Source organism: Parambassis ranga, chromosome 20 (assembly GCF_900634625.1).
Source record: "Parambassis ranga chromosome 20, fParRan2.1, whole genome shotgun sequence".
Taxonomy (NCBI): Eukaryota; Metazoa; Chordata; class Actinopteri; family Ambassidae; genus Parambassis; species Parambassis ranga.
In genome coordinates, this window is record NC_041040.1 from 12,317,176 (window position 1) to 12,341,517 (window position 24,342).

Consider the following 24,342-nt stretch of genomic DNA (forward strand, 5'->3'; position numbering starts at 1 on the left):
TGACTACATGCTACCAAATCATCTGGCTCAAAAACCTGCTGCACCTATGTAGATCAGAGGTTTTGTTATGATGGAGTAAGTGAACTCTTCTTTGTGTCTTGCCAAATGGCTGGCGTGGGACTTTGGGGATAAGTTAAAATGCTGCAAGAACTACGGAGATTTTTTTCTTGCAAATAGGAAGCCATTTTGTTTGTCAGTGACGTGCTGGTTTCAGGACGACCATTATAACAGGAAAATGGTTTAAAGTTTCATCTAACAGCAAGCCTACCACACAACCTTAAATGAGCTTAGAAGGACGGCTGCATCTTCACATTCGACTGTACAGACAAAAGCAAAGTCTCCAGTGTTGAGTGTCATACTATCACAGAGGTGCTAAGTAGATTGTATATTTATTGTTAAGTGTTGTTATGCTGGGCTGCATAATACTGAGGTGTTTGTGATATACTGCCACCCTCAGTTATGTGAATAAGAAAACATGTCTCAAAATAATACAACACAACAACTATGACCTCTTTAATAAACATATGATTGAATTTAAATATTCACAACAAAGTCACCACTAACTGAACTTCAGACATTAAAAGTTGTCATCTCACATTACATTACATTAAAAATACTCACTCAAATGTGTCCAAACAGAAAAATACGTTAATGCTTAAATGTTTGTTTGAGAAATCCGAAATTTGTAAACAATTGTAAGGATCACCAGTGTCTTTAAAATGCTCAGTGTTAATGTGTAAAGATGGGAAAGGAACATAATAGCACAGACACAGGATCATCCTGCGTTTCTGTAATTATTAGAAAGTTTAAACTTCCTATGTGTGACCTGAACGTGGCTGCGTTCAAAAATCTGTGCTCTGCACGCACACAGCGAGCTGCAGAGGAAGAGCAATATGAGGAATTCTGCACACACGTTTCTTGTGTATGTATTGTGTAAGTATGAAAAGTCTGGGCTGAAGCGAACTTTGTTCTTGTTCTTGCCACCCCGGGAACACAAACGGATTTCTCTGTTCTTGTGGAGTATGGACCAAGCTTAATCCTACACTGCACATCTAACCTGCAAGATGTGAAAGCATAGCTTGACTCTGAGAGGAATGAAGTTGTACACAAAGTGCAGAAGTCCTACTAAGAGCAACAACAAATCCAATAATTCTGTATATCTTCATACTTTCCTGCATATAGTGTACATAAACAAATATGCAGATTTGTCTTTAAAAACAACACTATATTCAGTTGCAGATATTGTGTGTATTAATAGCATTTTTAAGATGTATGTAGGTTTGATTTTTTGAGACTGTTATTAGTATTTGTATGATCGGAAATGACATAATGGCTATACCATGGCTATACCATGTGCAGATGTACAGTGACTGACAGGTTTACTGCCATCATATTAACTGCTTGTCCACAATAACTTATCAAAGTGTTTTGTCTGTTTTTCTCAGCATGATCTTTCGTTGACAGAGGCACTGAAGGTGGTGGGGTCTACAACAGATGCTGCCCAGTGACCTTAGAAAACATGGCGGAGGGGCCAGATGTTTGGATGACCTCACAACCTTGGAACCAGCTGATGTGGCCATGATGGAGATGAGTACTGGCAGAGGAAACTGATCTAGTGGCATGAGAGGTTCGCATTTTTCCCGCTTTTTTGTGTCAGTCTTTACCCCACAAGCTGGGCAATACTGGAAGGCAGGGAAAGATGGAGGATGAAGGGAAAGGGAAATATGTAAACACAGAGGAGACAGAGAGAGAGGGAGGCCAAGAGAGGACTGGTCAGTGGCGTTGACAGTTGTCACAGATGTTGAGTTCAGCACAAAACTCTGCCAGGAGCCATCATGTCAAAGCTAAGTTAGCTGAATGAACAAGAACAACTCCAGGCCCTGCCACTTTAAATCTGACTCAAAATTCAACAGCTGTTTCTTGAACGAATGCAGATGCAAAATAATGATAATAATGCCTACTTACAGCTCCTGCTTAGAAGTAAACAATCCTTCTTGACCACACCCTGTACACATGGTGTCTCATTAGCTCTGCAGTGCTGTAGCTCTTTTGGTAGATTTAATTTTAGAGACAGGAAGGGATTTTGGATGGCATTGTAAGTAGGAAAAAAAAGGAAGTAGCAGTTTAGTTCTTCTGCCCTAACACTACAAAGCTCATTATGCAACTACTAATTTATTTATTTGTTTATTATTATTCTTTTTTTAATAGTTGTTGTGTGCGTGAAGCATCTTTGTAACGCGTGTCTACAACGCTGTGGTTGCTTCAACATCATTTTTCCTCAATTCAACGCTTGTGCTTGTCGATTCTGGCATGTGAAATTCTTAACATTTTGACTGGGTGCATCTTGGCTCCGAGCATCTTCACTCAGCTCAGAGAATGTCTTTGTGCCAAGGCCGCAGCCTGTGGCAGTTTTCCTAGTGACAGATGAGCATGTCAACATGTTTGTGTGCGTGTATGTGTGTGTGTGCGGTAAAACAATAGGACTGGTAATCTCTGATCTGTGTGCTGTTATAGACCAAACTGAAATGTTATCCAGTGACCAATATACCAACATACGGATCAGACATTTTTAGTATGTATACATCTTTAAATAAAAGTAATTCGGCTCAGAACAGAATTACTGAAGTATGACTTCTTTAGTGTTGCATTTCAAACAGGATGCTAACCTGTCAGCTCTGATATTCTTGTTTATTATTGGATGCATTACACTCACCTATAACCACATAAACCGAGAAATGATGACAAAAAGAGAACTGCGACATGTGGATCTAAATCTGTCTGTCCTGTCTCCAGGCCTGTTGGCAAAGGGCAGCTCAGCTGTAGCAGGCAGATTGTGTGAACAGCAGACTATGAACATCTCTCCACAGGCCATACCAAGGTGTCTAATCCAGGAAACACTGTGAACACACACCCCGTGGGCTCCCACAGTGCACTACATAGCCTAGATCCTAGCATACCACTGCAACAAATCTTCCATCTTAACTGCCTCTGTAAAGTTTGTTGTGAAGAAAAAAATCTAAATATCATTAAAAAAAAAACATGATTTCATTTTTTTACTTAAAAATCAGTTTTTACCGTTTTGAAATGGGTAAAGTTTATCTGACCCTTTACTGTCACTTTGTGTACAATCACAGTTAAAAGAGGGAACATTTTTATTGTTTAATTCGGCTCCATTCTATTAAAACAAGGACAGCTCTACACATGGACAAAAAAAAAACAAAAGCTTCACAAAAAAAATTACTTTCCAGCATCATGGTCATTGGAGATATATGAAAAAAATCCTTGTGATAAATTTATCGATAATTCGTTTACACATTTCGGCACTTTACCTGAAGAAATATTGCCAGCCCGCCTAGAAGTGTGTCTGCTGTCCAGCACCTGTCATAACGACTGAGTGTCACCCACATCACAGGGTGTTGCGAAATGACAGCTCCCAATGTCTGCGAAGATGAAGCCTCGGGAGGGAAAAAAACAGGACAGATCAGAATTTCATACTCATACCAAGTATATCAAAGTGACTCCTGTCAGCATTGCATCAAAGCAGAGAAATAGGAACTGTTCATTTTTACAGCTGAGAGTGGGACTGTGGAGGGGGTTTCTGGGGAAACGGGCTAGGAAGGTGAGCACCGAAATTACGCCGCTTACAGGACAAATGGTGACAATGAAAAGCACCTTGTCAACCGTCATCTATTTGAATTTATGATGACAGAGTAAAAAATAAGGCGGTGACAAAGAAATTCACGAAAGACCTTCGAGACGAAGAGTTTCTTTATCTCGAAAGAGCCACCACATCCACGTGAACTGTTCTGACACTGTGGTAGTAGCGCTGGCTGAATGGTGCAACACTGTGGTAAGACCTGTGATTTCCCCTGACATCCTTTGAGGAAAGACAATTTCATCATTTGCATGTTCACATGACTGTAAATACCTATTAATAAAATAATTTTTGATAATAAAAAAAATGGAGTGATGGCCATTTTTTTTGTGAGGAGAAAATAAGTACGGCGAGAGAAAACACAATCAGAGTTAACACAAAACAACATTGACAGTTACCATGGGGCAGGCCTGTTTACCTAAGCAGTGCTCATAAACAAGTCAGTGTCTTTGCATGTATAGGCCTACAGTGCTACAAGATACACAGATACAACTTGCGCAGAGATGACAAATATTAGAGACTTAAGGCTAAAAAAACACAAGCCAACCAAAAATCTGTTTTTGTCCCAGGGCCAAACCCTGCACTGTGGGCCACTTCTGATTTCTGCACTAGCTGGTGTAACGCAACCAGCCATGCATTAGCATTGGCCCTCCAGTTAGAGCAAGCTCTTAGGATCCTGTCAACCAAACTTATCATACACTCTCACACACATATGAGACACACACACACGCAAACATGCAAGGAAAAGCAGCTTGTTTGCTTTACAGGACACATATATTAGTTTCATGTATGCTTTATGGCACACAAATATGCTTCTAATTCACACAAGAAATATATTTTGACCCTGCCCAGAACACTAAAATCTCTGGTCACACACTCAGTAGCAGGCAGCAGAAAAAAAGAAAAGCAAAGAAAAACCTAAATTTACCCATCAAAGCTTGCCCAGCTCCCTCATCACTTAGAGGGGGTCTCAAGCTAGCATGCAAAGTTCAACAACTGTGAAGAAGGAACTATTAAAGAGGACACACAAAGCAGTGACCTTGACTGACAAGTGCTCTTCATTCTGGCCATAAACAGCAGTGGGGCCTGATAAGTGTTCATCGGTGCGGGGAGTAATGACCTATCCGTCAGCAGTGGTTGGGCTGTGTGAGGTAGTATAAATGGAACATACATAATGTACAGCAATAATACCAGCACGCTCACAGCCTAATGTATTATCATTATTCTTGGGGACCATGGTTTTTTTCCTCCTTCTCACACCCTGTATAGTGTGCCTCAACAAGGCGGGTAAATGCCTTCCGGCCACGATAATTTCATTCTAATCTTTGTTCCATATTATAATTTTCATGGTCAGAAATACACCAGGAAGCAACGGCGCATTTCTATCAAGAGCTAAACAGAACACAGGCCATAACGGGGGTTTTTATGTGACTGTATAACCACCCGTTCTCAGTGTACCAGTCAATTTATGATAAGAATGGAGAAAGCTGTAAATTTATGTGTGATGGCCCATCTCAAACAATGTCATTATGTTCAGAATTAAGCCCCTGATAGTGCAGCTGAGCCAGCTTAAAAAAAATGTCAGTATTCCAAACAATAAAATAAAATACATGATCACATTGTACTGCAAAATTAAATAAAGTTTGTGGGAAAAAAGATACCTATCAAATAACTTTCTACCAAAAACAAATTATTTACATTCAGGGTAATAAATAAACAGGACTTGTATGAAAACCCTGTGATACGTATGGATATCTGGTGCTTGAATGAGTAACTTCATACATTAATGTTTACAAAAACAGACACAAGAGTGAATAAAATGCTGAAAGGCTGCAGTAGCAAGTCTATAATGACATAAAATCAAACTGTAAGGTGGCTCAGCATTTCAGCCTGTATATTATCCAATTATCATTAAGAAAACCTACTTATAGGAGACCAGAGAGTTCCTTATTGCCACTTTAAAAAAAAAAAAAATCATCAAATCTGTTGATTTGGAAGTTAGTTTTATTAGAAATTAGCCTCACATCTCACAACCACACATACAAGAAAGACTGGTTTAAAAAAAAAAAAAAGTATCACATCCCAAAATACACCTTGTGATGGCTCATTCAGTCTAGTCCCTGTAGTTGTGCTGAGAGTAATCATGTAACGCCATTAATTAACAAGCATCTCTAAGGCCTCCCACACACATACTGCATCAAAGTCACAGCCAGTGTCCTCATCCAAAACTCTGCTCTACAAAAACAAGGATATGCAGTGCTACTATCTAACCCAACATTTCCCCTAACGCTGCATATTATCAGAGGGTATTCTGGGATACATTTTAATAAATAGGATTTATGTAGGATTAGTAGCTCTACATTTGATAGAAAAATATTTTACAATCATTTAAAGTTAACACATCCCTGCTCACTACAATAACCTGTTATTATTATTATTATTATTATTATTATTATTTCCTTTTAATATTATGGTTGAATTTGTTGTCAATATTGTGTGCATTCCTGTGTCATATTTCCCAGGTATCCCTACAGAGCAGAGGAATAATGAAGGATGCCTCCAAAGCTTGGAGACAGTAATCTTCCCTGTGGAGGTCAAATCTAACATGGCAGGTTAGTGTCTGTGGAGATTGACAGCCTGGAGAAATACTGCTGCCAGGCACCCACAATGCACAGTGACAGTGAACACCTCCCAGGAAAAAGGCTGGTTACCAAGCCTTATAGAGCGACTGTCAGAGGGCGCCTGTTGTCAGCGCTGCTGCCAGCTCCGCACTGACAGACTCTGTCAACCTATCTCTATCATATCGAAACCATCTCAATCATGCAAACACTCTCAGAAGTGCACAGATCCGACCGGAACGCATCTTAATCAAAAGCGTTTGTAAATCAGACATCTCAGCCTCACACCCACACACAGGCTCCTAATGGTAGGTAAAGCTATTTCACACGGTAGTATAATGTGCTTAAAAAAAATGACTCAGTCCTTCAGACAATAAAAACGACCAAATTAATTTAACAAAATGTTCAAATTTCCATTTAAATAGAGAGATTTTACAAAATTCAGTATGTCAAATTTATACTGCTGCTTTGCACCAGCTCTATGTGGAATATAATAATTGATGCAGATTTTTCAGAGTAGACAAAAAGATGTTCTATGCCATTTTATTTGAAAACAACTTGGAAAACACACACAAATGTATTACTACCATGATAATGTGTACAGAAATGCAGTACAACAGACCACTAATTGCATTAAATATGTTATCTTACAGGCTTGTGCTGTCTGTGTTTCATAAACAAAGGCTGACAGATCATGCCCTCAACCAGTGACCCTGCTGTGAGCATATGCACTAATGCAAGGTCACACTGGAGACTGGCCACATGAGGAGAACAACAGCCATCCAATTTGCCTAGTGAGCCCAGCAGATGCAAACTCCTGATGTACTCATCGTGCCCTACTCTAAAATGCTTGTGTGTAATCGGAACCCTTTGTCATTAGCAGCTTTAAATAAATGGTACTAGAATAAAGGAGAGTATTCACTTTTATGTCTGGAAGAGGAAAAATGAATGAGGCCACAAAAAAGTGTTGTATACTCAGGCTTCATTGGCTCCCACAGTGCTTAACTGTAAACAAGACCTTGTTTTTGGTAATGACAGGTGGCCATCTTTAATTCAGAGATCTACATATAATACCAGCAGCAGCAGTTATATTTACCAGTGAAATTAAACTTTACAGCTTCAGGTCCCAGTAGGGTCCAAACGCTAATCTAGACAAATAATGAAGAGCAAGCAACCACTGCATTTAATACAAAGTAACTTGGATATGTCTCAGCTGTTACAGCTAAGAAGTCTCAGTGGCTAGATAAGTGTGTGTAAAGGCGGTCAGATGAGAGGCATGTATATGGAAGAGGGGGTGGGGGGGCAGAATAGATGGACCGATATACAGACGAACAGACCTATAGCCTGACGCCTTTTCCCCTCATTCTCTGCTTGCCCTTTGTCATGCACCCTCCTCACCTCCAGAGCTGTCACTGGCTTGTCAGAACCAATCACAGGATGCCATGCTGTCTGCCAGCCATGTACCAGTTTGGACAGGATGACATCAAATTTCTGGTGCTACGTGTCAAGGACCATATGAAAACAGATGTCCTCATTACTGGGTCGCCCCATGCTTTAGAAATATTCTCAACCTTATGCAGATCAGGATTTGTTGATGAAGAATAATCACAAAGTTTAACCCCTTATATTCCTAATTTATCTTATTTCTTGATTGGGTTAACATAACCAACTACTCATCTAAAAATGTTGAAACAATGCAAACACAGAAAGAGACCAACAACAAACTAACATGTAGTCAAATCCCACTCACACTGATAGAACTGTGACATGTCTAAGCCTAGTGTTATGCATATATGAGGCCCTCTGAGATCCAGCATGACAAAAGTAACTTTATTGAATGGGACAGATCGCTGCTTGTCTGACTGACTTAATCTGTTTGATTGAGCAACGGGACGCCTTCGGCTTCACAAGTCCTTCAAAGGCCGCAGATTCTGCAAGTGTGAAAAAAGAGGGAGGAAAAAAAGAAAAGAGAAAAATCATCCCCCCCCCACACACACACACACACACACACACACACACACACACACACACACACACACACACACACACACACACACACACACACACACACACACACACACCACACACACACACACACACACACACACACACACACACACACACACACACACACACACACACACACACACACACCACACACACACACACACACACACACACACACACACACACACACACACACACCCCTTCCTCTGCAGCAGACACACACACCATAGCAGCTTTTGCAGGGTTTATTTATTAGCTTTAAACATCTTATTCATTGCCCTACCACCCAGGCCCTTTCAGGTCATCAGCCTCCAACAAAGACTGGAAGCCTGGAAAATCTGTCAACTGTCAGTGTCATTGATTAGGAGCAGAACTCTGGGCAGATGATGAGGCTTCTTTGAAGCCAACCGTTGAACAGTAATAAAAGGGCAAAGCTTGAAGAGTTTGTCTTCAACAATAATACTGCTGCTGCAATTTTCCTCTAGACTCAAAAGCATGCCACATTACAGAGGCATGGATTCATTTGCTCATGCTTCATGATCTTATTATAGGGATCTAACTTTCCACTCCACCCCCTTTTTTCACCAGGCTGTCCAAACACAAAGCAGACCTCAGCTATCATTGTGCTTGATCTGAATTTTATTTAGAGCTCCATATGCTTCTCCAGCCTACTCTCAAAGCCTGGTGTTGATGCTTGGCCTCTCTTGGCCCGTTAACCATTAAAAGAGGGGCCATTCTGTCACCACACTGCCTATTGTGGGCCTTCGAGGTTAAGAGACAAAAGTGTGAGATCATGAATGAGTGCCTGGCAGTCTATTGGAGGTTTCCACACAACTGAAATGAGAATCTGCACCTGATGCAATTCAAGCATCTATTTTGAAAGACAGGAGGGGTTGCATTGTTTAGTGGAGTGCCTCATTAAATAAAGGAGCATTTTGTCATTTTAAAGCAAGCGGCACACTGGGCATGTGGGATTCACATATGGTTTCTCTCCTACTGTCTTGCACTACATGCAGCTAAATACCTAACCAAATCTCCTGGCTGCTTCGAACACACAGTTAGCTGCACATGATGCCACAGAGAAGCTGGATGAAACCCCAGAGATACTCCACACCCACAAAGAAGAAGCCCCTCTGCTATTTCCAGAGGCCTCCTCCGAACACACACGTTTCCCCTATACATATATTTCTACACTCAAAATACCCAAAGCTGTGTCTCTTAGTCTCCCAGTCCCCCCTTAGTGACAATTTGTCCACATCAGAGAGCCGTCATCCCTAACAAGATCTGACTCGTGACACACAGATGGGGAGGGGCTGGGCACGGGCAGTGCTAGCGCTGGGTGCCTGCCTGCCCCGGGGCTACAGAAAAACGCCATGCTCAGACTGCCGTGTGAGAGAACACAACTGCTTTCTGCTAAACTCTGCTTTAAGCCAGCCACCATAAGCTCTACCAGCCCACAGCCCACATCACTGGACCATTACAAAAGAAAGGGGATGCAATAAGAGTAACAAAAGTTATATTGATTTTATCTGTATACAAAAGAAATTGCACCGCATAAGAGTGCAGGAATTTAATTCATAAATCATACAGAGAAAGATTTCTTTCATATCCATTGCTGTTTCTAAAAATAAACTGTCAAGGACAATGAATGGCACTTTATTAAAGCAAGATAAGAGACGTTCTAAGCATGCAGACACAGTAAGGCTGTGACCAAATGTTAAATCATGTGAAATAAGCTTTGCATTGTAGCACAAAAAAACAGACCCCATCAGTTCATTCATCTGTCAACCCTCACAGGAGCTGCAAAAGCTGGCCAAAAATGTTCTTTAAAGCCTTAAGGCGTCTTCTGTCATTAACTCCGTCATCAGCACTGACCAGAAGTTTCACAACTTTGGTAGAATATCATAAATGATGTCAACTTCGATCTCAACAGCTTCATGCTAATAGTATAATATTGCTGACATATGCTGGTCTGATGTCGGGTGATATAAGACACACACAAAAAAAACACCAATGTTTACTCCCCCACACTGGGTAACAGAATATTAGAAAAATCACAGCCTCTCTGTTCCGGTCAAGTGCATCAGCCAGGCCAATATATGCAATTAGGTCATGCTGGCCAGTGTGACCCGCTCAGGGGATAACAGTCAGAGTCAATTGTGAACAAAAAGGTAAATCTTATCAGGGTGGAAGGGTTAAAACTGTCCAAGAGAATTACCTTAATGGACAAGATGACAGATAAACAGACACTGTGCATGATGTGTAAGAAATGATCCTGTCATAAGAATGTTAGTCTTTAATTAGGAAATAAAAGCATACTGTTCTCAAGAAGGTATGTGATGTTACGAGATAGATACTCCCTTTGAACTTGTTTGCCATCTTCTTTCTTTGCCATGAACCAAATGTACACTTATCTGCTCTTTATAATTCCAACATTTCCTCGTGATCTCCTACTGTTTTTTTCATGCTTCCACTCTCTCCTGTACCCTCAGCCCCGCTGGCTGCTCTCACCTCTCTCTCTCTCCTGGCCCTCTGGCCCTCATCCTTGGCTCTGGCTCTTGACAACCTCACCCACTGAGCTACAGATTGGCCGGCACACAATGCCCCAGATCCTCATTCACCAACACAATGCACTCACCGGCCATACACCTCCTCTCCTCTTTAACTCTCTCCCCACCATTCCCTTCTGTCCATTCCATCATTTTTCTTTCCTCCTCATCTATTGTCTTCATTCACCTCATTTCCTCAAACTCTCTCCAAGTTTCCAAGATCTTTCCTGCTCTGCCTCCTATTTTTCTGGCAACTTTGTTGGGGACTGGTGGGGCGACAACAGAAACCTTCTCCTGCCTTGTTCCGTTGCAAGGCAGCACTAGCAGGAAGAGCCAGAGCTCACAAAGCCACTGCCGAGTGAAACAAAGGTTGTGTGCTCCATCATTCAAACCGGGGCCACTCCGACAGCTGCCTCCGCCACGCTCACACTGACAAACGGCCAGAAAAACAGATGGTTTGTGCATTCATGACCAGTTTAGTGGAAGCCCAGGAGTCACCCCCATTCAAGGGGAGGGTTTTTGTCAGCTATTCCATGATAAAGCTTTTCAGTCTGGTAGAAAATTAGAAATGCATTTCAAAATTGTCCCTTAATTATTGAGGTCATCCCGGCCCCATGGAGGAGAGAGGAAAGAGCTGAGGCTCTGGCTTCGTGACACATGACTGATCTGAAAAGATGGGCTGCCTCATTTCACTTTTTAAATCCTGCCAACACATTAACATACATTTGTCAGTTGCTTCTGAGAAGCAGATGCATTGAATTTTGGAAGCCAACTATCCTCTAAGGAGAGAAAGTTCATCATCTCAACATCTGATCAATATTGACATTGAAACTGTAGCTACATGTCACTGAGAATTAACTGAATAAAGATGGTCTGAATACTCCACAAAATCTTATTGACTCATTCAACATACAACCTGAATGCATTCCTCATCTCTCATGATAAGTGAAATGTCTGAACATACCGTACATTTTGACCTATCTGTACCATAATCAACTGCACAACAGTGCACTTTCAGAAACCTACAGATAAATCATGGCATATTAAAAGAGAGAACTAGACTACAGCTCTAGCCCAGAGTGTTAAAAGCTTTGTTTCTCTGTCCTGAAGATATAAAACAAACTTTTCATTCATTTTAGGCCTAGCAGGTCTACATAATTCAGGTATGATAAATCAAATGTCTAATATTCGGTAGCCTACTTTCCTTCCTTTGTTGATTAAACAAGATACAAACAGGTATCTGAGACTAAGTCAACCACGATAATAGTGTATGTCATATCATTAAAAAGAGCTTAACGATAGCTTTGAAGCAGTGAGGCGTGAACCATACTGGGCTTCTGAGTATCATCACCATCAAGCTGCTGGCAACACACCCCAAAAAAGTCATTTCCAATTGTTAGACAAAGCATTCAGCATGTTGTACTATATCATACACAACACTATTCATACAAATTAGCTCAAGTGCCAGCCAAAGTGACACTGACTAAACTTAGTTTGTTTGTTCCTCTGTATTAAATTAGTAGCACATCTCCCAGTGCCCAGAGACAGGCCCTAACAATGCAGGGAAGAACGGCTGAGCAGATATGAATTAAAGATAATGCCAAGCCACCGCACGTCTGTCTCTGCCTGGAAACCATCTGGACGTTCAATATTACATCCTTGTCTACACTTTTCACACTGATCAGGATCACAGTTTTTCTGACATGTCTTCATGAGGCATCACACCCAGATGTGGTTGCTGACTGAACACATTTGTTGAGGTATCACTCTCATTCTTGAGAGTCATGCGATGACCTTAAAAAAGTTGTCTCTAGGAGAAGCCACAGCTGGAACAGACGGTAAAGCTTGTTACTTTAGTGACAGAAACATCACGTCAACCTCCAGTTTTGTCTCAAAAAATGCCAAAATAAAATCAAAAAGTAGCTTGGCAGGGCCATTAAAATAAACGGCAATTTCCCTTTATATGCATCTCAATATATTTGGGAATTGGAATAACTAAAATGCTACTTTATGTCTAAAATATTTAATAATAGCAGTAAAAGCGTAATTTTTGGTGTCAAATAAAATTCATATGAAGCATATTTTACCCCCTTCTGTGATCTAACATGTTGTGATCCTATTAATAATCATGTAGGCTCAGCATCATTGCACTGGACTGGTAGAGTCAAATTAACATAATTATTGTCATCATTAGCATAATTTCTGTGCTAGTTTGTCTGTGTTACTTACTGTAATGTATAGCACAATGGAGACACCCAATAGCATGTTACACACCGAGGATAATAGCAAACCACACATGATTATTGACCTGTGGGAGACCCACACGACTGGCAGAATATAAACAAGGATACACATGACACCTTCACATAAACACACACACATGAAGCTGACTGTGCCCTGCTTTGTTTCCACTTATGCACTGCCCTCCTCTGACTGTCCAAGGAAGTGCACACAGGCAACACAAGTACTCCTTAATGCTGTTGAGCAAAACAAACCTCAGGATTAATATTAGTGTTTGTGTGCACTAGGTGGATGAGAACCCCCCCCCCCCCCCCCTCACACTGTAGCCCTCCCCCCTTCCAGTGCCATTTGTTGTTGGACTGCACCCCTTTGGCACCAGAAAGGAATGACTTCCTCAGAACATGATGTGGGAGGTGTTCAAAGATAGACACTGACAGAAATCTGCTGTCGTTGCCAAAAGCGCTGGCATTTCTAAGACACAAGCAGTGACTCTCAGACGGATGTGATTTGACCAAATAAATGTGACAAATGTGTGAATGTAGACAAAAAATAGCAATCGGATTAAATAAATATGAGCTAGAGGTGGGTATAAACAAGTTGGAAAATAAGCATGTTGCTATGTTACAAACAAAATTATCAGTACAAAAATACATCCTTGCTGCCAGCAGAGCCTTTTGGTTAGATTTTTATTGGTGCTTATTGGTGTAATTTTAAGCTCAACCAGCTGGTAACTTGATGACACTCAAAGTTGTTTTCTAGCCAAAAAAGATACATTTTCCATCTTGACTGTACAAACTGCTCTTCAGCATTTAAGCAGAAAGTAATTAAACTCCCAGCAGACACTAATCAGCATTCATGAGTGGCATCAGCTCTAAGTATGATATACAGTACAGGCCCTGTCAAGGTAATTTCTCCCTGCTCACCATCTCCTACAGCTATCAACATGGCCATCACACACACAGACACACAGAGATACACACAGACACACACAGCTGTTGTGTGTTGGCCCCTCCCAAATTAATATCCACAAGTGAAACCATGACCTGCAGACGGCAGCCCCGACCTGCCGTCCCAGAACCTCTCAGTGGATCCACCCCCTGAGCACTTGGCTCTGTCTGTCTTTCCCTCCTCTAACACCCCAAAGACCGAGCAAGGACAAGCGCCTGCATGACAAGAATAAGATCATCTCTGGCACTGTAACTAACAGTGGACATCTCTTGAAAGAACATCTCACAAAACGTCACTCCTTTAAAAGCGGACTACATTTCTTGCAACATTTTTTGTGCACTTGTTTCCCACTTTTGTTGATCATTAGGGAAGTTGCCATGAAGGATTGGACAGTGGCTGAGCGGCTGAAAACTGAAGACACGCAAGGCCAAAGAGACAATAATGGACTTTGTCTGTACAGTCACCAAATGGCTACTGCTTGGTTAGCTGTAATCTCCATTTTGGGACCTTTGGTTCCCACATTTAATTAAAAATCCATTATCACCTCTCAGCATAGTGAGCAGCACTTCAGCCCATACCATCCAGATCTGCACTCCTAATTGGTCTAAATGGCTAAATTGCTTTTTATGCTATCAGTCTTCCAGTTTTCTAGAAGGGGAAGTTAAAACAGAGTTGGAGTTAGTTTGGATGCTTGTTAAGGGATCTGCATAGCGTACCTTGAATAGTGACCAGTGTTACAAGAAATGATTCTTAGGCATTAAGAGTGTACACACAGACAGTATAACAGACCTAGTGGCAGACCTTGCAGGCAAACTGTTGTTTAGGTGGTGCATTAATATTCAAAAGGTGATGCTGCCAAAGCACCTTGAGCAGATGCACACTGGCACACATTGATGGCCTGAGTGAGGAGGTGCAGACAAATCAGTACCAGAGAGTAAATGATAAGAAAAATAAAACATAGGAAGAAAACAGACTGAGCTTAGAAATAAACTGAGATGATCTGGGAAAGTAAAAAGAAGAGAGAGAAAGAGATAAGCTCTCCTTCACATCCCTGTGCCGTTCTCCTTCATTGTTACCTCGATGAGTGCGGCCAGGCCCCAGCTCCCCTGGCAGAAACTAAGTGGCTTGCTGGCATATGGTGTAACCTCCATTTGAGTGCTAAAAGCTGGATATTGTTTTTGTGGAGCAGATGTTGGCGGGCATGGCAAAAGGCACAGCTGACTGGGCTACGCAGCTGGGAACGGTGTGTGTGACCCATATACAGGGGGAGCAGTAGTCAACTGAGAGCCACAATCTTAATGGAGAATGGTGAAACATAATTTCAAGTTTGTCCCTGTATTGTCTTTACAAGCATGAAGGTAAAAATGAAGTCTGTCTCAGCATGTTGATGGCAGGAATTCAAGAGGGCCGATGATTGTTTCACTAATGTAATTGTTAATAGTGACTTAGCGATGGATCTCTTTTTAATCTAATGCCTCATTCATGATGCAACATTAGATACCTAAAATGTGTCAGGCAGAGCCCTCACTCATGACAGGAAACTTTAAATATTACAGACAATTAGACTAACAGATTAATGAGGCTTCATTACTATGACTGCTTTGATTTGGGGAGTTTTATTCAGGCCATTCACAACAGCAAGGAGAACAACCTCAGCTCTCCGAGTGCTTCTGAAAACCACTACGCAACGACATTATAAATTGGAATTAAATGAGCTTTCATGCCTAGATTTGAGCTAATGAAAACGAAACGAGGACACTTTAAGAGTCCTGACCGATTTCCCAAACCCAGAAGTGTCCCGATGCCAAAAGTGGACAAATGAAGATTATGCTGAGATTATAATAAGGATGCCAAAGCCATTATCCAGTCTACTTTGACAAATGTTGTGCCTTTCTGTGAGCAGATGGGACCTAGAGTATGGGTGGGGAAGTAGGCAGAGTATCCTTCACCCAGTTGGCTAGAAAAGACCAGGATAAACGTCAAGCCGGGACACTGTCAAGAATCCCTGATATTACACGTAATTATGTGTCTGATGGTTTAGTTATATAAATTTACCTACGTCTAATAAAAGCAGACCTGTTATACAAAAACAATGATATACACATAGCTTGTGATGTTGTCAGGTCTGTTCACAGTTGCTTCAATAATGTATTTACTTGTGAAATAAAATGTATGTTAGCAGGACCTCAACAACCCCTTGCTCATGTCCATCAACGTCAGCCTATATTGACAGATTATGCAGAGCACTTTGGCTTCAGCTACTTAATTATGAGAGTGTTAAATGCCGTATGTTGAGGGCTGGGGCAAAACAAACTGACCAGAGGCAGCAACAAAGGCTGTTTCCCTTGTGAGAAAGGATTAGAATGGCCTGTCACTCAGCAGGGTCATGCAGAGCAGAGGCACTACTTAAAAAGTCATTTAGAGAATTAAGATGCCCCTAGTTGGGCCTGTGAAAAAAAAAACACACACACACAACATGCTAAAACAACATGGTTGAGGTATGCAGTGTTGAGCGGTCTCCTGCAAACTACTGTGTTGTTTTTAAGTTTTGTGATCTGCACTAGCATATTTATAGTTAAAGGCTTCCTGACTGCTTGGATTAAGAGGAGAGGGGGAGAGCGTAAAATGAGACAAAAACAGGTAAAAGGCCTGCAAGCAGCAGCATTACTAGTTCATCTACTTCAGGTTTTAATCTTTGAATAATTCACTTCTCTTTCTTGAATTTAAAGCTTTAACATCAGCATGATTCGGATCAGTGTGTCGACTCAAATGACACCTCTCAGTATTTATTGATGATTTTATCATGAAGCTGCATAATCTGAGCAGGCTACAGCGATTATATCCAGGTTACTGAGCACTGCTGTTGCCGCTGCTCTTCACAGTGGCAGGCAGGAAGGACTGAATGCTGCTGCTTTGACAGAAGTTATGAATACAGATCGGACCTCATAACTGACAGGCCTCACTGACGGACGCTCAGGGCCTCCGGTACTGAGCAGATGATTTGACAAGGAGATACAGAGAGCTGCTACTACAGTAAAGGTGGATCATGGTGCACATGGCAGGTGAGTGCCAGCTGGTGAGCGTGTTATGCAGTGAAATATGGGAGAGTTCCAATAAATGTCTTCAAAAAATGATCATTTCAAAACCCGTACACTGAAAACGACAAATGAAAGCTATACATACATGTCTTTTACATCTTTTAAGAAATTACTATGGTTTGTGTTAGGTTTTTATATAGATAAAACCTTTAGCACTTTAAATAAATATGCTTATTTATGTTTGCGTTACACTACTAAATGATATTTTTACTTAGTTTCGATGCAAATTTCATCAAATTATAAAAAGGTGAGTTTTGTGTGGTCAGGTCAATGTTCACATGTCAATGTGCAACAAACCCTGATGCAATAAGCAGTCCTTTAATTTGCATTTTTACCTGCTCATCATTCTATAGTGTATGTAAAGTTTTTCTATAGAGTCAGTATGGGCTGATGCACTGTGGCAGTGTGCTTTGCTGAGAGTGACATCCTGATTCCTAAGCTTCCATGACTCAGTCCCACCCTTCTATCTCTTGAGCAGGCCTCAGCCCTCACGCCTCATATCAGCCTGACTTTGATGGACACATGCTCCCTCTGTGCTTGGCAGGACGGTCTTTTGAGGAAACTCAACAAAAATGGCAACAGTGATTGTGTCGACACACACCAATGCCTCCAGACCCCATCTCTGGGGAAAAAAAAAACAAAAAACACAGCCATGCCTAAACCTTCCGCCAGTTGATTCTCCATGGTGAACTGGCCACACACTTTAAAAGTTGATTTTAGTTTATTTGTACATGATGTCTGGGAGTGTCAGCAGAAAGATTCCAATAGGTCTGGTTACTTTATGTAGCCTCTTATAGTAACAAAGAACTAACCTTGTTAAATGACAGTAAATGTGCAAAAACAGATCTAAAATCTGAAGCTGCATATTGATTATATAAAAAAAAAAATATAGTGACAAATGCTAACTACAATACATGTAGGTGTGATGTTAAACTTAGTGTAGCTAATAGGTTTAGCATCATAAGAGCAACAGGACTTGAATGAATTGTGCACTCAGAACATAAATGCCAACACACCCCTCGCAGTGCTAAAACTCTTAAGACTCTTTATTCAGCATGGAGGTACGCTTGACTGAAGCAAGGCCTACAACAGACAAAGGGAGTCCTGCACCATGTCTGTGTCAGTCTGCTCATCCCATTATATCCACTCTGCTGCTCCCAGTCATCAGCTATGACGAGCCTTCACCTGAGTTGACAGGTGACTGTCCTGAGGCAGCACTGCACCCAACAGGGGAGCCTTAACCTGCCAACTATCTGTCAGTCCCCCCAAAACCAGCTCTGTCATGTCATCTCCTCCATGCCAATCACAGTGACACATCAAGTTTGTGTCAGGAAACAGTGTTGGAGATTACAATCTAATACAACACTGCCCTGAGCAAAATGGAGAACTAGGCAATTATTATGAGACAGAGACGATCATGGAAATGTTGGCAGGCCACATGCAAATAATTACAAACAGGATATTTCCTCCTTAAGGTTTAACTTTTGGTGTGATTGCATTTAGACTGAGAACTCTGGAGGGCCCACTGATGAGAAGATGACAGGGTCTAGAAGACCAAAGCTGACTCCATTAAGAAAACACTGTGTAAGATGTAAGCCATTATCCACGCAATCCCTGTCATGAAATATGAACGACAGAGAAGTCAGCCTAGTTTTTGAATTATAACCAAAACAAATCTTCACACAGGGTTAATCCGAAGAGCTGCATTGCTGTTCCTCAACAGAACTTGGATTAAAAGTCAACTCACCTACGTCATCATCCCAATTTAAACCCCTTTGTGGTACACGCCTCCAAAAATGTGCACGTTGTTTAATATCTGTTGAATCCATGTTATATATAAAACAACTGTGCTGTTATGTCAATTTAAAAGGTGAACATGTGTAATTGTTGTAATGAAACATAGGTTAACTATTGTGTATTATTTAATTTTAAATCTTTACTTGTATTTTTACGCAATTGCTTATTTTGTTAAATTGTTCTATTTTTTTATACCTTAATCTGTAATGGCAGTCAGTGTGGAAGGCAAAGATTTTCATTGTTACTGTGCATATGACAATAATCACTTTGAATCTTTGAATCTTGGATCTTCAAAAAAAAAGATCTGTCTTTAGTTTCTTTATTTCTCCTCTGCATATTAAGATTCAGCAGGACACCACAGAGAGCTCGATTTACATTCATACTCTTCAATGTTTTGCAGCTTTAAGAAAACACAAGTAAATTTCTCTGTTGTCCTTCGCTTCTGATTAGACTGAGATTCATTTGTACAATGGTAAAGGTTGGACTGACCTAGCCCTGTAATCGCAGATTTGAGTGTTAGGAGGTGGGGGAAGCTGCCTGTGCCATATGGCTAACGATCACAATAATAAATCAATTTCAGGCCCCCCGTCATAATTTATCTAAAGAATTATGAATTTTTCCATTCAGTTGTCTCCAGTTAGCTGTCGTGGCTTTCCAGGACCTCATTTGAAAAGTGGCACTGATGCAAGCAGGCAGAGTTTTAACCAACTGCTGGGATTTTACATGGGACTAATCATGAAGCATTGATTGATTGAAACTCTGTTATCAGTGGACGCTTTTCCTCCCCATATGTAAATGAGTAACCTTTAGGAGGGCTCCGAGTGGCAGCAGTAGCAGATGGGCAGTAACTGTAATGGGGTGGAGGTTGGCCTGAATAAATATCCCATAGTCTGGAGCTTACCTACTGTATACTCCATGACAAAAGAAAGGTTAGAACTCCAGGTTTCAAAGTCACTGAGAGTATGACTGAAATAAGTGTTTATAAAACCGAATAACTGGTTTACAGAATATCTGCAACAATTAACAAAAGAGGAGTTATAAATCATTATATTTAACATTTCGGCTCGACAGTGATAAAAGCATGAGGTCTTTATTTCAGTCCTTGAAGACAGAACATCTCTACATGGGGGCAGGGACTTGTCCTGATGGTAGCCGGAAATGGTGACAGAATTGTGTAAAATGTGTTTAATGTTGGGAATTTGTGTGTTTTATGATGATCTTTGCCTAACCCCTTACCCTTTTAGGCCAAATTGAGCAGCAGACGACAGATGAAAACAAAACTCGGCACGACAGCATGCAGTGTCAGAGGACTCCAACCTCGGACTCCTGAGTGAAAGGTTACATGCATGTGACTCCACGATCCCAAACCTGCCTCCCTACTCGGACCTTTGCAGCTGCCTCGGTCCCATGACCAAATGACGTTGAGCAATATGATCATAGGTTCCGTTAATGTTGTGTGTCAGGTAATACTTTGTACCTGAAGAATGCATTATTGACCAAATGTGTCAGGGTCAATGGCACTATACCCTAGCTGCTATATATGTGTAGTTAGTTCTACTCTTGTTTTACTATATGTGTGAGGACATGTTAATTGGATTAACATTTAAGTGGTATCAGTTTTCTAAGTCTCAGACAAAAGATGGATAATCCTGCTTCACAAAATGTTGAACTTCTGCTTAAAGCCAATTTCCTGTGATTTTGTGTGGGAAACAATGTGATTGCACATTTCTATTTATGTATTTAGCTAAACCACAGAGGAACTCTCTGTGGATTTCCTGTGTATGCTACCAATTTCAATTTGAGAGCCTTTTTGTCTCTATAGCTCAACTGCAGGGAATACATGCAGGCAGAGGCTTCAGTGGTATTTAATTGATATCCTTCAGAGAAAGAGCGAAGACAACAGAATGTAAAAGCAGAGACGCAGACAGAGAACGTGTTGTTGTGATGAAGACTCACATAAGAAAAAAAAAGCAGCAGACAGGTTGGGTTAGCCTGCTCCTGATCTGAAAAACCAGCCATACACTGAGCAAATGAAAACAGGGCAGCAGTGACTCAGACCCAACAGTGAGGCAGAGGTGGAAATGACCATTTTCCCCTGCAGCCCTAAATTAACATGACAGCCAGTGGCTTCTTGCTACAGCAAAAGTGAGTGATTAGTATTATCGTTTAAATTGTAATTTGGCAGTTAATTAAAGTGACCTTGGTTTCTATTGCTGCATCTGCAAACGGGCATCCAGAGTGCTGTTCCGTCTCTCAGCCGTCTGTGAGGCCGCTGTCACCAGGGCCCGCTACAGGATTAAGTCACCCCAGTGACAAAACCAAATTAAGCAGCTGTCAACGCCTACCTGCAGCTCGGAGCTTAAGATGATCAACTTATGACCGTTTGGGGAGCAGAGCCTTTTCCTACTCACCCTCCTCCTATTATCATTTTGTAATTTATGATTAGTTTTAAGGCTTTTTCAGAGTGTCATTAAAAGCGAGATGTTAAGAGCGCACTGCATGAAATCGTTGGCACCACGTGTTAATGTTTGATAAAAAGTCTGTGACAACATCTTTAAAACCCAGCGGAGTGTGTTTAACAATTGGTTGTGTAGTTCTGGAGTGTGTAAAATTGTTCACTGAATACTGCGATCCAGATTAAAGCATGCAAAATAAATAATTTAACAGAAATGCAAATGTTTGTGGATCCTGCTGTATAGTCTCTAATCCTGCGAGAGAAATCAGATGTGACAGAAGTAAACTGAGGCAACCTTCAAAACTTCAGTCAACACTGAGCTGTTATTGTACATATTTCATGGTATGATGCAGCATATACACCGATATACATTATGCACATATTTCTATACTTCTAAGAGAAATACTGCTAACAATGTATACCGACATGTCAATATTTTATGCTCACGTGTTCACACGTTTTTCACAACAGATTAAATCTCTTTATAATGTTATTTAACAATGTGATGAGACTATGACTTGACAACTACTATGACTAGTCAAAATGTGTGAAAAAGGCCAAACATTTAAAATAATAACTGATATACATCTAAACAACCACTTTTTTTGTTGCTGCAAGTTTAAAACAAACCCACTGTCCTCTGACAGCTGACCGGCCTCAGATACATTCCTCCATGGACTCATCAACCTGAAAGACTATTTGTAAATCTAATTCTCAGAAGGATGTGGTTTCACGTAGGTTGAAACAGGTGGCAGAAGATGCAAAGGGTGGACGAGTGTCTCAGGCGGGTGGGTGGCGGGGCATCATAACAACAGGCCCATACAGACTGACAGCACGTAAATTGTATGTCAGCAAGGTCTGCATTTCAATCCTTGCATATTTTCAATAGGCACAGATGAAAAGCCTCCCTGCATCGCTGCTTGCAAACAGACTGATTCAGTGCTAACTGTTTTTGATTAAAATGTCAATAAGGCTATGGGCTCCTTTCATCTCTGGGGCTCCAAGCTGTCTGTCTCCTCAACCCACCAACCCCCCGCAAGCAGGGTCCGGCTCGTGACATGGTCGGCCATTTAACTACTCTGAGAATTGTGTCAGGTAATAAGCCCCGTCTCCAGGGAGCATTTAGCCTGATAGGAAAAGCTGATTGGGACAAAAGGCCGCTGAATCTCATTCTGGCTGCTGCTGCTGCTGCTGCAGTGGCAGGTGACTGCCGAGGTAAACACCGTTCTCAGGGGATGAGGAGAGAAGTGAGGAAAAGATACACCCTGTAAGCAACTGGATGTACGTTTTTATCATGGCAGCTGCACCTAAACCTGTGTTCCACGAAACAAAAATCCCAGGAGAGCCATTTGTCACCATTATCTCCAGAAGCCTGTTTCAGGTGTTTTAAACACTTAAAAACTAACCACTGAAACAGAACAGACTTGCTAGAGGAGGTAGATAAATATCACATGACCTGGTGTCATAAACAACTGTAGATTATAACACTTACCCAAAACAGTCACATGAGGATGCTGCCTTGTTTGCCTTTGTTTGTTTGAGGCAGGCAGAAACAGAGAGGAGAAGGCAGGATGGTCAGAGCAAGCAGCAGCTGTATCCACAGATGCTCATGTAAAAACATCCTTATTCACATGTTCCCCTCCACTTGTTTGTTTCCTGGTAATTTAGCCCTTCAGCACAAGAAAAAAACACTGCTTTGTTTTCATACTAACAAGGCAATTAGCAATCATTACAAATTTCTACACTGGGTTGCCTACAGGCAGACACTGGTAATGATTTTACCAGTGCATTTAATCTGCAATTTATGCATATGTCTGTGAGCACATGCATGCTTGTTTAAAGAAGAGCAAGATATAATGGTTCAAATCCTGAGCTAAGAATACATTTTTCTGCCACCATATATCCTTTGTGTAATAATGCATATTATAACATGTCCTGAGTTGGGATAAACCCAGGGCAAGTGCAGCAAGTACAACAGTGAAATGGAAATTGGAGCAGACAGGAGGCATTGACACCAAAAGAGCTGTAAACGGCGCTCCTGACTCCCCAAGGACGGTCTGTCACACTGTGATCACCAGTATCAGGAGAGCAAGACGAGAGGGAGGCGAGAGGATCAAAGTAAAAAGAAGGCAAACAAAAAAAGATAACAAAACGGCACTGGTAACACCTGAGGGACTCAATGCCACATAACAAAAAAAGCAGTCTGACCTTTGTTTATTATGCAGCTTCAGACACTATGCTGCCATTAACCATTGAGACCTGACTACAATCAATAATTTTAGTATCTAAAGCCCCATCTTACTATGATCTACAAACTAGAAATCTGTACTGAAATAAAATTCAGACCTTTTATTCAACTAAAACAGCTCACAAGAACCTAATCTCAAATACTCTATCCTGCAATGTTAAAAACACTTTGAAAGAACTTTGTGGCTTCATTTCTTTTACCAAACCAAGACTCACTAAAATATTGACAGACAAACAAGAGCAAAAGCCTTGTTGACAGCAGTAAAAGAAACTAAGCTAGCGCCTCCTGTTGCAGTTGCTGAAATAAAGAAAATCAACCGGCTCTCCACTTTAAAATCAACACATTCCTACACACAAATGACAAAAATTGTTGTTTCAGTTATATTAAAATTTGAAGTTGGGCTGTTTTATATACAAGAAAATTAGTAGTTGTGACTACACTCTTCTTTTCTGCTGGCATAATCATCCTATGGAAGCTTCAGAGATGCCTCTGCCAGTGTAAACAACCATGCTTTGCTTTTTAATGCTGGTTTTAAAAACATAATCTTAAGGGCTGAAATAAAAATTAACCCATTCCAATAAGTGTTTGCCTTTTGAAACTACAGATGTACAGCCTCTATTTTCCTTCATGTTCATGGTCCCCATCGCTCCGTAGCCTCATTTCATATGCAGGTTCATCTGGCTCGGGACAGCGTGGCCCTTGCTGCTGAGTGGCCCAACAGAGTCC